The sequence below is a fragment of the Athene noctua genome, chromosome 7 (assembly GCF_965140245.1).
Source record: "Athene noctua chromosome 7, bAthNoc1.hap1.1, whole genome shotgun sequence".
Taxonomy (NCBI): domain Eukaryota; kingdom Metazoa; phylum Chordata; class Aves; order Strigiformes; family Strigidae; genus Athene; species Athene noctua.
Genome location: NC_134043.1, coordinates 7,484,695 through 7,501,323, shown reverse-complemented (window position 1 = coordinate 7,501,323; position 16,629 = coordinate 7,484,695). Strand labels below are relative to the sequence as shown.

Sequence of the window (16,629 nt, the reverse complement as noted above, 5' to 3'; positions counted from 1 at the left end):
CTCTCTGATTCTTGCTTGATTTTGAAAAGCCAGCAAAAAGAAAGCAGTCATTATAATTTATAGACAACAATATATAGAATAGCCCGTTTGCTGCTACTCCGCAAAGTTAAATGGTGATTGTCAGTCACACTTTTTTCTCCAAAATATCAGCCTGTCTGTCGAACCACAGTGTGGCACTAATGGTATAAATGCAGCAGAACACAGATGGAAATTAAACAGCAGCTGGGTAATCATCTTCATAAATGTAATATTAAAAATATCACAATCCTTTAATTTTTGTTCTGCTTGTATAAGGCATAGCTGCATAACAAATAACTCTCATAACTTTTCTGAGAGAAGCGCAGCTTGTGACCGGTTTAAAGCAAATGACTTTTTTGCCCTCCTGTTCTCGCTAGGGCTTTTCTTGTACCGGTATTAACAATCTGTTATACACCAGATTAGGGTCATTAACCACTCATTAGTTCAGAGAGAGGACGGCCACCTCTCGTTTGTTGAATATTGATTAGGAGGCAAGAGAGCAGACCAGTCTGAAGCCACCACGGAAGATGCTCAACTTCTGAAGCATTACCTCTGTATTTTGTAATGCTCTGGATTAGATCTGCTGTGGCCACTTTCATTTTCATTTTTACTGTTTATTTTTTCGGTCTTCCTCTCTTGTACAGGACCAGGCACCAAAGACTGCTGACTGAATAATAAACAAAAATAATGCTGTCATCCTCAGCCACTTGTGGGATGGAGAAGTAGTCTGACAACTCAACTTGGCTTGGCTATCCCTCATGGGCAAGCCTACCTCCTTTCCTTCCTCTGATGTATTGCAAGTCTTGTCCTGCTGCCAATACCACCACAATAGATTACAGTGCTTCTCTGAATAGAGATACTGGTGAGTAATTTTCATCTCTACTGAAATTAATTCATACATTTTCCCCCAGTTTGCATCAAAATCAACTAACTTGACTGATTTAAGGTCCAAACTTGCAACTGATAAATATATAAAACCCTTCTAAAGACAGTTTGTTGAAACTGGTAACATAATGGTAAATACTGTTGAAGATGACCTTGAGGTAATAACTTTGAAAGCTGATGATAATAGGATTTGTGCTCTGGTAGTAGTAGGTGTTTAAAAATTAAACAAGCAAAACATTTGTTTCAGTATTATAAAACCTCATATTTTGTATTAATATGTGCAATAATCCAAGCCTGACTGTGCATAATAAGCTTGTAATCTTATTGATTCATTGATGGTGAGATAACAAACACGTGTAAATGGCAAATAGGTTGTCTGTGAGAAATGCAATGTGTGATGGACCTGCTTCAGCGTGGCAACTTCTCTGTGGTCTCACAGTGTCACTGTCCTTCTGCCTGTTCCTAGCATATTACCTGCAGATTACTTGCCTTGCTCAGTGTCCCCAGCAGACTATTAAGCAAACCAGTTAGATTTTACACATGATTCCAGTATTTTAGGCACTACTTTACCTTTACTTGTTAGCCCTCATGTCCTGTACATTATGCAAATACAGTGATTGGTAAGCCTGTACAGCTGGATAAAGTGATCCTTGGACACAGGAACCATGCCAGTTTCTTATGTTGCTGGTTTTGTAAGTGTGTTTCTCAGGGTAATTTTCCCCAGGAAATCTTCCTATGTTGACAATAAAAATGTTTGAGGGGGTTGATATTTTTGGGTATGGTACACATTGTGTCATTATAAAGGTAAACTTTAATGTTTAATAAAAGTGTGATGTGGATATAAACATAAGGGGAATGGTAGAGTTAAAAGAAACAGAAGTATTTAAAATTGTGACATTACTGGCAAAGGGAGGGCAAACTGCTCTTCAACTCATCACACCTCCATGAAAGTTGTAGGGCCAAAATACCACATTTCTTCAGGCATGATCCTCTGCTATTTATTTTGTCAATGACAAAATAAAATATTCCATACTGTTTTGGTAAGTGAAGGTTTAAGGCTTTAAAAAGCTGTTAATATCATCTTCTCCATTAGTTGTTTTTGAAAATGAAACAAGCTCCTTTAGACCTCTCTTCCCATCTTTTATAGCTCCCAAATCAGCAAAACAGGTTATGGGCTAGAGATACCATCTCATCTTTCCCCTGCTGTCTAGGGAGTTCAGGGTCATCTTTACCTGTATGAAACATACCCCTACAGAAAAGAGGAAGATGTATTTAATTTTGTTCTCCATTATACACTCCAGAAAATGCAACTTCATCTATATACCCCCTAAGATGAGGCAGAAAGCAGGAGCTGCTCATCTAATAGTCTCCTCGTATCCAATTCAAAATCTTGCCATGCTTTCCCGAGGTAACACTGTGATCATTTCTCCATCCAATCCTTGCTATCTGCCTCTCTTAGCTCAATGTAGACTTCATAAAAAGTGAATATCAGGTTCATGCAAAATAAGTTTTGTTGAGCATTAAAGTCTGCCCTTCTGATGCAGACTCTTATTTTCATTTAGAGAAAGTCTGTGTATGAGGCTCAAAACTTTTTGGAAATATCTGTACCATCACATTGGTTATTTTTTTTGAAAGTGTAATATGACTGGAGTTAAGGCATTGGCTGTTAAATAAATATTTCCTGTTTTAGTTTCTCATCACTCCCAATAGGTTTGGATGGAAATCATAGTGCATTAATATAGGCGGAACTCTGAGGGAGACTGCTGCAGTGACCAGGAGATGTTAGGGACTTCTTAAATGGTGCATGGGTGTCTAGGAAGAGTGGATTGCAATCTCACTTGAACATCAGACAAGGCAGGGATCCCGACAGCTTTATTTCCAGAATAAGAGCTAGAAATATCACCTGCGTTCTGCCCAGATGCAGGGGACCATTCACTCCTGCAGTGCTGTTTGGGCCTAACAGAATAGTCACCTTCCAGCTTGGTTGTGGGGCCAGACGAGTCGTACATGTGTTTAAGCAGCACCTTCTTGTTAGGTTGGTGTAAGAGCCCTGCTCCATCCTACTGAAACACTCTTTCTATGATTTTAACTCAAATGAGGCCTTTGTTAGCTGGGAAGTGTAATCTGTATGCTCACTTGTCTCCCTAAGGACATGGGGAAAAAAAAACATGTGTCCTGATGACTATCAAAACATGCAGGTGCTAAGGATCATCCCCAGGGCGTGAGGGGGTGAGATGAGGCACAGCTGAGACACATCCCTGGGTGCAGTAAGAGCTGCTTGGGAGGGGCTGTCTCGTGGGAGCTGATTACAGGAGGACTCATCTAGGTGCTCTAGACCCAATCTGAGGGCTGCTAATGCCCAAAGAACAGGTGTTTCTCTTTTTCATATGGCTGGGTGACCTCTTTCTTTGGGTTTTAGAGACCTCTTCTTGGTCTGGCAGACAGCAAAGTCACCCTGAGCTCTCCCCTGCTACTGCCCCTTGCAGAAACCACTGCTGATGGGGGCATGCACACACAAATGCTAACAATAAATATACCTAGATGCAAAATATCTTTAAATCTGTGTACAAGCTGTGCATACCCTGCATATAAATTAATGAAGTACTGCAGTGAGTTTTGCAGGAGGGGGTTAACACTTCAAATTAAGGCAGTGTTCGTGACCTATAACTCAGCACTGCCAGATTGTCTTCAAATTGTAGACCTCAATCTCTTTTCTCTTTCTTTTCAAGATAACCTAACAGTTTTCAGTCTAAGATGTTTTTTAATTCCCTGGCCAAAATTGTATACCACTAAAAATAGAGATTGTAATAGAAGTTACAGCTTTTAACTGAGGCCTTCAGGATGGCTCCATTATACTGCAGTTCTGTTAATTAAAATGAAGGGAATAAAATATATAATAGGATTGTGCTAATAAAGCATGAAATGAACAGTCTTACCTTAAGACACTTGTCTATCTATTTTTCCTTATTGCATGAGCAGATATCTTTGTCTTCCTCAAAACACACTGAAATTGAGGGATTTTTTTTTTTTTTTTTTTTTAAAAAGGAAGCTTCTAAACCTTCCTATTCACTGTCATTCTGGCATCCTCTGATTTGTCACATAATTGTGTTTAGGCATTTTTGGGCAGTGGGTGGGAACACAGTGTAGCCTAGTTGAATAGGTGCTTCATGTTGAATTCAGATTGCCAAGTGCTACAGACTGAATCACTGGAGCTGATGGATTAATTTTTTTTTTTTTTCCTGTGTGCTTTCAGCAGAACTTGTACTGAAAAATAACTTTCACTTCTCACCTTAAACCTAGAGGGTTTCTCAAATAGTTTGTGATGTTGTGAATCTGCAGTACAAGTTGTAGACTCTTAATAGTTACCATAATGCAGAAGCAAAGCTTTTCTATCAATGTGACTATACCAGGAAAGAAAATTGAATCTTTCTCTGTGTTTTCTGAATTAAAATTTAGAACATGCAACAGCAGAATAGAACTAGAAGCTGTAGGTAATGTTGAACTCAGTTCTTCAAGCATGATATTATGCCCACAGCATTATTTTTTTTGCATAGTTGTACTACATATAGCTCCATTCTTCTTATACAGTCTATGCATATATATTTTTTACACAGTTCCACCAAATAGAATTGGAGCTCTTATGAAATGGATTGGAATGACCTCAGATGTTTACAGGGTTGGGGTTGATCAAATGCAGACCTCTGGACAATAATGCCTGCATTAAATACCATTTAGAACATTCAATTTTGGTAATATTTTAAAGTATTCTGTAATAATATGAACATTGTTCGTAAGAGTATGGTTTTTAAAAGAAAAAATAATGCACCTTTCAGGTTTAAATAAAGAGAAAGTTTATGCAGAAGTCAGTTTGTCTATGTACTTACCAAGAAAGAGAATTCAAAGGTGAGAGCAGAGCACCGGGTTCAAACGGGCAGGGTTGCCTGGCACTCAGTCACCGATGGGACATCTGCCACTGACAGCAGCCAGCACAGCTTTCAAATGGGTTATAAAATCCTTGAAATCAAAGCAGAGGCAAGATGTAAAATATGTTAACTTCTGTCACTTGCATGGCTCAGAGAGACACCACTGTAGAAATAAAAAGTAATATTCTGAGTAAACCAAAATGACAGAACATGCATTACAAAGTGCTGCTCAAGCATATAAAGTGCAATCCAGTCACTAACTCAAATGAAATATTCTGCTAACTGTTATGGGCATCAGCCTTGCACCACGGCAGTGCCTGTGCAGAATAGCTCTGAATAAGAACTGGGAAAAGTTCTGATAACTTATCCAAAGAAGTCATTAGAGCTAGTACGGTAACATTTTTTGGAGTGTAGCTGATCAATCCATCTGAAACTGCTGCTAAAAGGAAACAAAAATATATTTCTTGGTAAGAGTTTCCACAGCTGAAGTGATGTTTTTCCAGAGTTGAAATGCATCAGGTTTTTGATAGCCATTATTAGATGAAATACTGTTGGGAGACTTCAGCTCTGAGTTGATCTTGTCTCATTTTGCTAGAATTAAAGGGTGATTTGTGAGGCTGCTGTGGTGGGAGCAACACTAGTAATTTTTTGTTGCAGGGCTTAAGATTTTATTGGGTGTTGTGCAAGGGAAAATGAAAAATCTCAAGTCTCATGTCTATATTTTTAAAATAAGTGTGATGATGTACTTGGAACGTAAATGGTGCATTCCTTTTGGTGTTTAAATAGTAAAGGAAAGCAAGCTTTTTCATCATGTTCTGATTGTGAAATATTTAAAAATAGTGAAAACAGCTTGGATAAAGATTTTAATCTGAAATATTAAAGGATGTCTATATATTTGTCTGATCAAACTTAAATTGGATATTACTAAAAAAAAAATAGAAGAAAATCAAACTTGTCTGCCCCTTCACTGATGGTAACAAGGCTTGTACTGTGGTGTGCTGTTCATCCTGCAAACTAGGCTCTATCTGTTCTGATGGTATCACATATCACATTCCTGCTCTTCAAACTGTTTTTTCTACTGCTTTCAGAAACAATTCTATGCTGTGTACCTACAAATTTACCATCGTCCAATCTGAATCTGGGGTCTTCCTCCCATGTGTGAGGGTAAGACTGGTCCTGGTCTCCCTTCCCTGGTCCTGCACCTTGCAGTCTCTGGTGCATGCCAGAGTTTTCCATGACAAGGGTCAATGTGCTTCGAGGGCAAACTGTTAAATTCACCCCGCAAAAGCTCTGCTGAGCACTTGTGCTGGTGTAGCAGGAGGGAGGAAACATGGTACAGGGAAGGAGGAGGGTGGCCAGAGGAAGATCTTCCCTCCTTGACACTAGAAATGTGACACTAGTGAGGTGGGCACAGCTGCGACTGCAGGACTTGGTCACACTTACTTTAGTCACTGCTTCTGCCTGACCTGTCCCCTTGGAGTTTGTGCTCTGGATTAGCAGGACTGAAGTCACTGTGTGTTTTAGGCTGTCAAGCCCATGACTTGTGTTGCCTCAAAATCTTGGTTCTTCAAGGAGGGAGACTGCGATCCAAGCTTTTCTCTGCAACTGCAAGCAGAGAGTTTTAAGTGGAGTTTGAGTCTCTTGAGAGCATCTGGAGTTTTAAATGGGCTGTGCCAGATACTGTGATGGCAAATGGGCACAAAATCTCATGCTGGCTCTTCTGGGGCAAGACATAAATCCCTAATCCAGTTACTAGGGATAGACATAATCAAACACATTAAATACTTATTTAATGCTACAAACTGTGTGACTAACTTGGCTTGACATGTCAGATCTAAGTTCTTGTGTTTCACATAGTAATTTAGCTCTGCCGTGAGCTGCCTGGGTATTTCTCCTTGTCTCTGCAAGGTGCTGCTGCAGATTTGGTGTCTTGGCAAGTATGCCTGCTCTGGCTGCTATCATACATTTGACTATAGTACATATATACATTAAACCTGTGTTTTTTATTTCCATTTGGTTCACATTTCGATTCTGAGCTAATATATCATACAGTGCTGAGTGTTTCTACAGCTGTTTTAACAGTGTTTTTCTTTGTGGAGTGAGAGTCTCCAAGCACACCTCTGGGATAAGATTTGAAATTGGGAGCCGTATCACTGGAGAAAAATTCAAACTCTTCAAAAGAAATAAACAGCAGGAAAGATCTGATTTTCAAATCATGTTAGAGGGAAAAGTTTATACAACAAGAATGGAAACAAATCTGTTTGTATGTTTGTGGGGTTTTTTTTGTTTTTTTTTTTTTTGGCCAGGCGTCAGATTCAGGGTATCGAATGGATTATTATTGGTTCTTATCTAAGTTTAGAAAGAGCTGTGAATATATAATGAATACAACAGAGAGATTTCCGTGTTTATTGGTTTACTGGTTTATTGATGCTTCACTTGCCTGTCTTTGCAAGAGGTGCCATTCATGAAGACTTGGCTAATCTCCAAAGACAGTCTAGATTTGTTCCATTTATTGCTCTTCTGAGTTTGCCTTTTGGCAAGAAGTCTCAGATCAGGAGCTGTTTGCATATCAAGGCTCACAGGTCTGCTTTGAAAAGCTGCCAGGTCTTGGAAGTCATGAAGCCTCTCACTATAAATTACGGGAACAATAATTAAATGTATTCATTCTAATTCTTAATTTTTTTTGGTAGTAGGCATCTTTAGTTTTGCCATAACTTCATGTAACTGAATAAAGATTACCATTGCATTCAGTGTTCTGGCTTTCACTAAGGGTAAGTACAAGGAAATACTGCAGAAGGGATGTATTTTGGACATCAAGTTACAACTGAGTTTAGATTTATTATGCAGATAAGGAAACAGCCAGCGCAACTCTGGTGATGCTGATGATGCCGTCTGTAAGGAAAGGTCAAGTGGAGTTGTTTCATCTCTTTTAGAGGGTTCTGAAGCTGCCACATAAATGATGGTTTATGTTGGTCAGCAGAGCAGGGATTGCTGCACAGACTATTAACTACCTGTGCGGCAAGAGAACACCTTAAACATCCCTGGTTCTCGGGTGAGTGCAGTCTAGCAGCAAAGAGAACAGCTGAGCAAGGACAGCTTTGGGTTTGATTCATTTAGATGGCGAATGTTGGCTGGACAGGCTTGTGAGTGGTGACAGGCAGTGGCCTGGAAAGGGTTAGTTAGGGATGGCTTTTACCTTCTGTAAGTGGCTAATTAGAAATATCTCTTCTGAAGGAGCTTCAGCCTGCAAAAAGGGAGCGAAAGTGCTCTGGAAGGAATGATAAAGTGGTGGTGATGAGCAGAAAAAGTAAGAACTGGCAAATAGTGGGGATTAGGAAGGTGCAATCAAATACTTACAAAGGATGTTCTTGGGCTGGAGAACAGGAGGGGATGGGATTGCTCTGAGTAGAGGTTGCAGAGGACTAAGGACCTACCGGTGTGCCTTGGTGGGGAGCGCCCAGACTCCAGGGCAGGACCAGGCACATGCTGCTTGCCTGAGGACAAATGTTTCCCCTATAGAGACTGGGAGGCAGGAGGATCGACTGATGGCACTGCTGTGGGAGCCGATCCATGGTCATTGATAAGAATCTTTGCTGGCTACTTGTTTAAAACAAAATACTGCTGCCTCTTTCAATTTTAGAAAGGAGCAACTGAATTTCTGGGTGTCCAGCACCTCCTTCTGTGCCCAGATCCTTGTTTGTGTGTCACAGGAGAGCTGGACTTGTGGTCACTGAAAACAGCAGCACTGCTATCTCAAGCCAAGCAGCTAAAAATCACTAGTCACTCTTCACAACTTAGAAATGATTGATGAGTAGAGAGCTCATCAGTTCAGAAGAGCAACGGAAATAAAAGACCCAGCTGTCTGGATGCATTTAATATTTATCCCAGACCTATGCAGTGCTTCTCCCTCTGAAGGTCGATTCCAGTTTTTTGCTCATTTGGTCCATCTTTGAGCCAAATACAGAGGTGGTCTTTTAAGGGACAAAAAGTAAATGAGTGCCATCAGCACTGAGGTCAATGGCAAGTGTGTGTATTAGTGTACTGCACTGTGTGTTCTCTTAATAATCCATAAATTATTTTTTTCCTTTTCTCTATAGATTAGATTTTATAAGCTGGCCAGCTTCTTTCTGTTTCTTAAATCCCCCTGTTGTGCTGTAATTGCCTTATTAAAATTTTCATGAGCATATATATTTTTAAGGTTCTCAATATGAAGTCTAAATAGTGACTGTTCAGTTCTGTAGCCTATAGGTCATCTCTCATATACTTTTGAATGACATACTGATGTTGGTCTATATTATAATGGGGCTATATTTTAATTTTCTTAATGTCACACTTCTATTTATTTCCTATATTGGTGCCATACTAAATATCTTATTCATATGTAGGTCTAAGGTATGATTAAATATACACTGAATAGTTGTGGCTTGTATCCTGATACCAGAAGTTACTTATAATGTTTATAACCTCTTAGCTGTTGCACATACTATATTTCATAGGCATGAAATAGGCACTGCATTTTCATATTCCACTTTATGCTCTGAAATAGTACCAGAAGCCTACATCTCCATTCTTTCTGACAGTGATGTTCTTTAGTCTTCATAAGGCATTTAGGTGTATTCTGTATTTCTGTGAGTCGAAAACTTGCTGTTCCTTTCACTTAACATCTCTTTTTTTTTTCTTGCCTCAGAATTTTTCCCCAGTCTATGACAGTATTGATTGTGTCACTCATCCTTTATTACTAAATGATTTTTGGTTGCATTGGTAGGTCTTACATACTAATTGTAGTAGTCTCCTGGATCAGTTTTTCCAGTGTGGCACTGATACTATGAAGGCAGCGCTTAGGGGATGAATTCTATCAGTCGAATATCAGCGTGGACAGACATCAAAAAGCAAATCCTGAATTCTCGAAGTCTAGAAGACAAATAAAAACCCCTGAAATTTCAGTTCTTGTGATGTGAAGGACAACCTGGCTGGTGACTTAGGTATGTTGCCTATTGTTATTGCAATAATACTGTGGGAAATAATACACTGAGTGACTTTCCTCTAGAATTGAAAGCAGGAAAGTTGTCTGAGTGCAAATGGGTATGGCTCCTGTTAGTTGCTGGTGTGCACAGAGGTCAAGGGAATTTGCTTTGTACAAGGTATGGTTCATGAAGACTTGTTATTTCCTGCTTTGTGCAGTCTGCCTTACTTGGCATCTTCCTCTAAGATTAAGGGATGGTGCCAAGTAGCTAAAGCCAAAATATCAATTGTGTATTTTGGAAAACTGAAACATTCTGCTGAAAGACTAAAATACTTTTAATAGTAGTTTTTTTATCAAGGATATAAGAAATTCAAGTCTTGCATAGGGAGGTGGTGTGAAGCAGGGTCAACAAGGTGTAAAATTCTCAATCAGCTCAAACAGTGAGCTAAATCTTTAGATTTTCTCTCTGTAACCTGTTTTAATGGTTTGAGTGCTAGGTGCATAAAGTTTGCACTATTTTCCTCAGACTGCAAAGATGGCAAATGTTCTTAGAAACCTATTTTTCCGGTAAGGAAACAAAGTAGTATAGTTTCACTTCAGCATCCTTCTAGTGGCAATGATGAATCCTTTGGCACTCTTAACTAAGCGTTTAATGTCAAGTTTACCTTTCACCCTTAACTCATCTAGACATTAACTGATCTATAAAATTCACTTTCATTGCCAATTATAAAACTCCTGTTCTGAATTGTGAAATTTTTTTTATATTAAAAACATTTGAATCAGTAAAAGATCTTCACATCAAACAAATGCTAGATTAATGATCGACTGCCAATTTATCTGGTTCATTCAGTTTTGCATTTTATGACTTTGTGGAATAGGAAGATAATAGCCAAATTCTTCTGTTGATGACACCAGTGAAAACCCTGACTAATTGTTGCAGTGAATGGCACCAATCTGTATTTTCACACATCATTGAACAAAATACAGTCCAAAGTGCAGAGAGAAAGGTAGTCTGCAGGGGCAGCTATGAAGGATATAAGTGTCATAAAACTCAGAGCAACTGGGCTTAGTTAAAAAGCCTTGGAGCCTTGCTTTGCTACAGGCAGGACAAAAAGATTATCTCTACTCCAGGGCAACACTGTGCATCTGGATCCTTTGCTGAATTTTGATGAAAAAGTCGGTGGTTTGACTGGGTCAGGCGAGAAGTCGGTTTCCCCCTGGGAGCAGTGGCCAGTGTGGGGAGGACAGAGGTGGCTTCACCCACTAACCGCTGCCCGGGGTGTGGGACTGCTGGATCCTGCATCCTCCCTGCTACTAGAAGTAGCAATTGCTGCTACCACTGCTGCTGGCATCTTCATCGTGCTTGTGGGAACCTGGATGATAAAGCTTGACCTTCACATTAGCAGGAACCAAAATCTGATGGTCACAGCTTCAGTTATGGCCCCTTCTGTGTAGCTTGGCTGGCTCATCGCCCCCATGGACTCTCCACCATATCTCCTGGAAAGAAAGCCTTCAGCCAGGGATGAGTTAGAGCAAAATCCCACTTCTTTACCTTACTACTGTCCTATTCCTCCACCAATTCACCCCATACTTGTGCCATTTTTCCCTTCCCCTCTATTCTCACCTGAGTCATCAAGTCACATAATTTCTCCTCCACTCCTGCCTCCAGCCTGAGGACCTGGATCCTGTTCTCACGTCCTCTTCAGAATTGACCCTCCTTGCTCCCATCCTTGATTCTCAAAAATCTTCTTTGTCCTGAAACTATTCCCCGGTGTAGTAATGTTTTGGCAGAAGAGTATCTGAAGACGGAGAGTGGTTTCCCACCATGCCTACTCTGCCTGCGGGGAGCTGATGCTGGGGAGTGACTGCAGGAAGGGGGGTTTCTTACCCTGATGCTCATGTCTGAGTCCCTTGAACATTGCTGCAGTTGCTGCCACTGTTGAGGCAACACTGGGAGATACAGGGATGTTCTGATTGCCACAGGACCCTTGTTCTGCCCTTGTGGCTATTTGCCCTCTTCGTTTCCTGCTTTTTTCACAAATATTTGTTTTTTCAGCAAGTCTTCACCAAATCTTTTCACCAAGTCTAAATACCCTGCTGTCCCTCCCACCCCTTGGTGGGAAAAATTTGATTTTGTTTTCGCCCTGTGCTTAAGGGACACTTCAGTAGCAGTGGGCTGGTACTGATTCTCTGGGAGAAAGCAGACTTATGGAGGTATCATGGAAGAGCAAAAAATAAAATCCCCACCTCCATCTAAAATGGGAGGAAAATATGGAAGACTTTTGCTCTGCTTTTTGGTAAAAGTTTGCTGGCATGTTTTATGGACTTAGAGGCAGACATTATGGTAAGATTAAAAATAAAAAAAAAAAGAATTGCCTGGATGTCTGGAGTCAGAAGAAAGCTGCTATTTGGGGGCTCTTGATAGGACAGGAAGGTTTAATGAACTGCTGCCTGACTGACAGTGAAGTCCCAGTATCTGTTACTGCCCGACCTCTAGCTCAGTCAGGTGTTAGTCCATTACATTAGCTTTCATATGCATAACCATCCCCATCCTTGGAGCTCTAATATTATTTGAAAGGAACTGAAGTGAAAAAACTGTCAAGACCCCTCTTTACCTTGAGGAAGGAGTAGGAAGAAATGATGTGAGAAGCTGTATTTGCAATGAATCACTCCCAGAAAATAGCTTATTGCAGAGAGATCTGTGAAAGCAAACCCAGGATGAAGAGCATGTGTGTGAGACCACCAGGTCTATTAACTGAGGTTGTCTGAGAACAGAGGTATCTGTAAGAATCAACAAGAGAAGATTTTGCACTTATTGCTGTAAAAAATGTCAGTGTCCCATGGGGAAGTCTAACTGCCCTTTGATAATAACTGCTAAAGCCCAGTGTTTTCAGGGTTTGCAGGTGCTGTGCCAATCTAACATTTTTTTCTTACCTCTAATGTAGATTTCAGTCTATCTTTTTTCCTAAAGTTTCTGCAACTGTGCTCTAGAAAAAAACATACTTAACCAGCAGTCATCAGAGATGCAGCTTTTCAATTCACATAGAGTATTAAACATAACATGGGTTTACTCCTGATCTAAAACATTCTGAATAATACATTTTTAAATGCTTTTGTATTTTCTGAAAATAGAGGCCACAAAGGTAATTTAGGAGTTTGTTTATGATGGTTTATCTCAGTATTTTGAAGAGGGGTATCGCTGTGTGAAGGCTTTAAAAAAAAGAAGAAAAGGAAAGCAAAGCATTGTAACCTTTTTTTGTAGTGGCTGATGACAGTGACTTGGAACAAGAAAAATAAAAGGGCTGTAGTGTTCTGTGATAGTTCTTTGTATTTTATTGACACGTGCTTTGATGTTGAAAACTCTCATTGTGGTATTTTTTTCAGAATGGAACACTTTATTTTTTTATTATCCAAACTGCTTTAAAAATATTTCATTGTTTCCATTTTTACAGTTTATGTAGTATAATAACAATATCTAGGAAAAAAAAACAACTAAGCACTTCTTTTAGGGGCCAGAGGCTTTTATGAGAGTGAATCCTTGCAACATTAACAATAGATTTTTCTTTGAAATGAGGAAGAAGAAACAGTTATTCTTGCACTCTACTGGGGAAAGAGCAGTTTTGTGTTGGGCAGCTAAAATGCTGGTTGTACACCCATGTATCATGAAGTAGATTCCATAGCTGGTTTTCAGCTGTTGCATACTCAGGCTATCCTAATCCATGAGTTCCTGGAGCTCACCCTGCAATGCTATAGACTTACCTGAGCCACAATTACGCTCCCTACTTCTTGATAACGCTGGGCTTAAGATCACTGTGAGTATGTCCTCTGTGCTTACTAGTGTCTTAAATACACGTATTTTTTTAGTCTGTATGGAGATTTGTAGAGCTTTCTCTCAGACTAAGAGCTTGAAGCTAGCTTGAATGTGACTGCTGTACGCTGCAGTCTGGTAGTATCTCCGGTATAACTGCCTGTCATGAAACAAGAGTTGTATTTTCTCACCTTGTTATTTGATGTATGTCAGAGCTGGCAGTTCAGCTGAAAACCTTTTGTACTGGGAGAAATCAGAATTGGTTTTGTTGTGTATTTGGCTCCAACTGGGAGTGTCTAAATGTTTCTAGAAGGAAATGACAGCTTTGCTAGATGCTCCTCTTACACCTTAGAGCATCTGGAGTCCCCCAAAATCAGAAGGATTGTCCTGGCTTTATACTGGTGTTCTTGTTCTGTTGTACTTGAGATCTGTGTAGGTTTTGAGTGGCCATAAATACAGAAGAAGATATTATCCCCCAAGATGTTCTTTTCTTTGTCTGCAGAAGTTTCTCTCTTTCAGAGAAGATGAGTACATTACCCTGCCTAAATAACATGTCTTTGAGATTGACTGTGAGAGTATACTGTGAGGCATGCACTAAAGACACTATAAATAGTGAATCATCTGTTGCAGACAAACCAGCTTCTATAATGGAATCAGTTGGATAGGTGCCATTTATCCTTATCATTTTTCTACTAAGAGTTTTACATTAGGGGAAAAAGACATGAAGAAATGTTTTCTAGCTGCTTGCCCGTCATCCTTGAACCAAGATTTATACAGGAACTGATCTTTGTATCTTTAACATTTATTGGTATTAACAACATAGGAGTGTAACAAATAGTCAGACTCACCATTTTTGTAAGATATCAAAGATGTCAGGAAAGATTTTTTTCTTTCTTTCTTTCTTGGAAGTCACAAGGTCATATATGATAAATGTTTGGGAGGAATATCAAGAAAGTTAGAAAAGCTGCTGCCTTTCCTTCTGAGCTATTCAGCACAGTATATTAATGAGTTACAGTGAAAGAAGCCAGGCGAATGAGAACACAATTCTTTACACTAGATTTGCAACACTAGATGTGTAACAGCTACACCAGCTTAAGAAGCACCCAGCTGCCTCCCCTCATCTCGATTGCTGAATTCCCACCTGTGCTGTGGTTGTTTATACAATTGTTCAAGGTGGCAGCATAAATTAGAGCAATAAAATGATCTGGGTGAAGTAGGTTTTAGTCTGGATAATTTTCTTGATCTGCACTGTGGCACCACAGAGGGTGGTATTGCTGGGTGGTGGCAGATTGAGATAGAAATGGGAATGAACGGTCGAGAGCAGGGTGGAAGAGTAGAACCTTCTTAGGTAAATTTTGTCATAGCCTTGGTATGCCCAGCCCTGGCATAAAAAAGTAGTAGCACATGAACTAACTGTGTAACATGTCTTTCATTGCCTCATCTGGTTTCCTATTTTACTGGTCCATGATGCTCAGAGTGAAAAAAAAATCAGCAATTTGTCTCTAAATGGCATAACTCTTCACCACGCTATGATTTATCTATTAGAGTTAACTTTAACAGCCTGATGGAGAAAGTGGTAGGAAAACCTGGGTGAGAAAGACTCAAAACCAGCAACAGCAAGAAGAGGGGAGGAACTACCACAGAAAAATAAGGTACTGTAGAAAGCTGAATCTCAGAAGGAGTGTAGACTGATTGTCTGGCAGGAAAAAGACAAGGAAAAAACAAAATGGGAGATGCAATAAAAACCCAATGATGGTAAAAGTAAAACTAAACGGTTTTCTGACTTAAGATCAGTCATTTTATTGATTTTTAAAATAAAAGCTCTATTTTATTATGTGTGCCTGAATATACCAGCCAAAACCTAAAAACACAAATGCTCATATAGCCTCAGGCAGCCCCCAGCCCCCTGGCCAATAACTCTTGTCTGGATCATGCTGCAAGTGCAAGAGTGTGTGTACTCTGTTTGCAAGGTCGTTTATCAACAAAATCCCAGAGAACTGCATGATAAGGGTCAAGAATAAACTCTTTTATATCTCTACTAGGCAAATCACTGAAGTTTTTTTAAAAATCAACACAATTGCAAAAAATCAGGGAGAAAGTTAAAAAAAGATCCAGTCTAAAGACATACGATTACTACTCTGTGTGTCTATAAGCTGCTTCTTAAATTTTGTTCTGCAGCACTTAAACACTAAGCTACCTTTGCTGCTCAGATTTGTCTGATAGAGGAAATCCAGGGATAAAATCTCTTTTCAAACAAAGTCATGCCAAAGACTGTGAAAGAAAAATAAAGACAGATGGCTCTCATTGGGGGTGTCTAGGAAAAAAATTGGATGCTTTAATATGGTAATTTCTTTATATTTATGAATTGTAGAATTCCATCGCCTTCAGTGCAATTATATCAACTTAGGCCTGCTGAGCATTTTGACCAGTGAGTGCAGCTCTGCACTGAATGGATCTTCTGATAACGGATTTGAGAGTTGAGATTCAATAACTCGTGTTCTCTTAGACACAGAAATGCTCTTAGAAATCTAAAAATGCAGGGTACTTGATCCTGCCAAACAGCACTTGCTTTTGTTGAGGACGTTGCTGCTACAATTGCAGAAGGTGAGATGGGTTAAGTCTGCAACAATTGATCACTTGAGCCCTCTTTAGGGAGGTGAGAAATTGCATCTGCAGGCAGAGTCTATCGACACAGCTGAACTGTCTCCAGTCCACCCCAGAGGTGTGATTCACTATCCAAGCGTGGCTGTACTATCTGTAAACTGATGTGAACATGATCACAGATTGGCCTGTAACCAGTTATTGATTGAGAAAGGTGGAGTTACTGGACATCTGAACTCATTTGGAGCAACTTCTGACGAGTGATGTGGTGGGTTGGGGTTGGGAAAGAATTTGGCCTGCAGCCACTTGTTGATTGAGAGTTGGTGTTGGACTGCATAGAGTATTTGAAGAGAATGGCAGAAAATCTAAACATCTTAATATTTCATTTCAGCCTAAAATTTGTTTCCTTCATACATTTCATAGAAGCACCA

At 39.8% G+C, this 16,629-nt stretch overlaps 1 protein-coding gene across 1 annotated transcript in view; it reads left to right on the top strand.

Annotated features, from left to right (window-relative positions):
- The first annotated feature begins 764 nt into the window (after positions 1–764).
- Positions 765–16,629, top strand: part of THSD7B (thrombospondin type 1 domain containing 7B) — a 370,637-nt gene continuing 354,772 nt past the window's right edge. The window contains exon 1 of the mRNA XM_074910342.1: positions 765–880. The gene's annotated coding sequence lies outside the window, so the exon portion shown is untranslated. The remainder of the gene's footprint in view (positions 881–16,629) is intronic.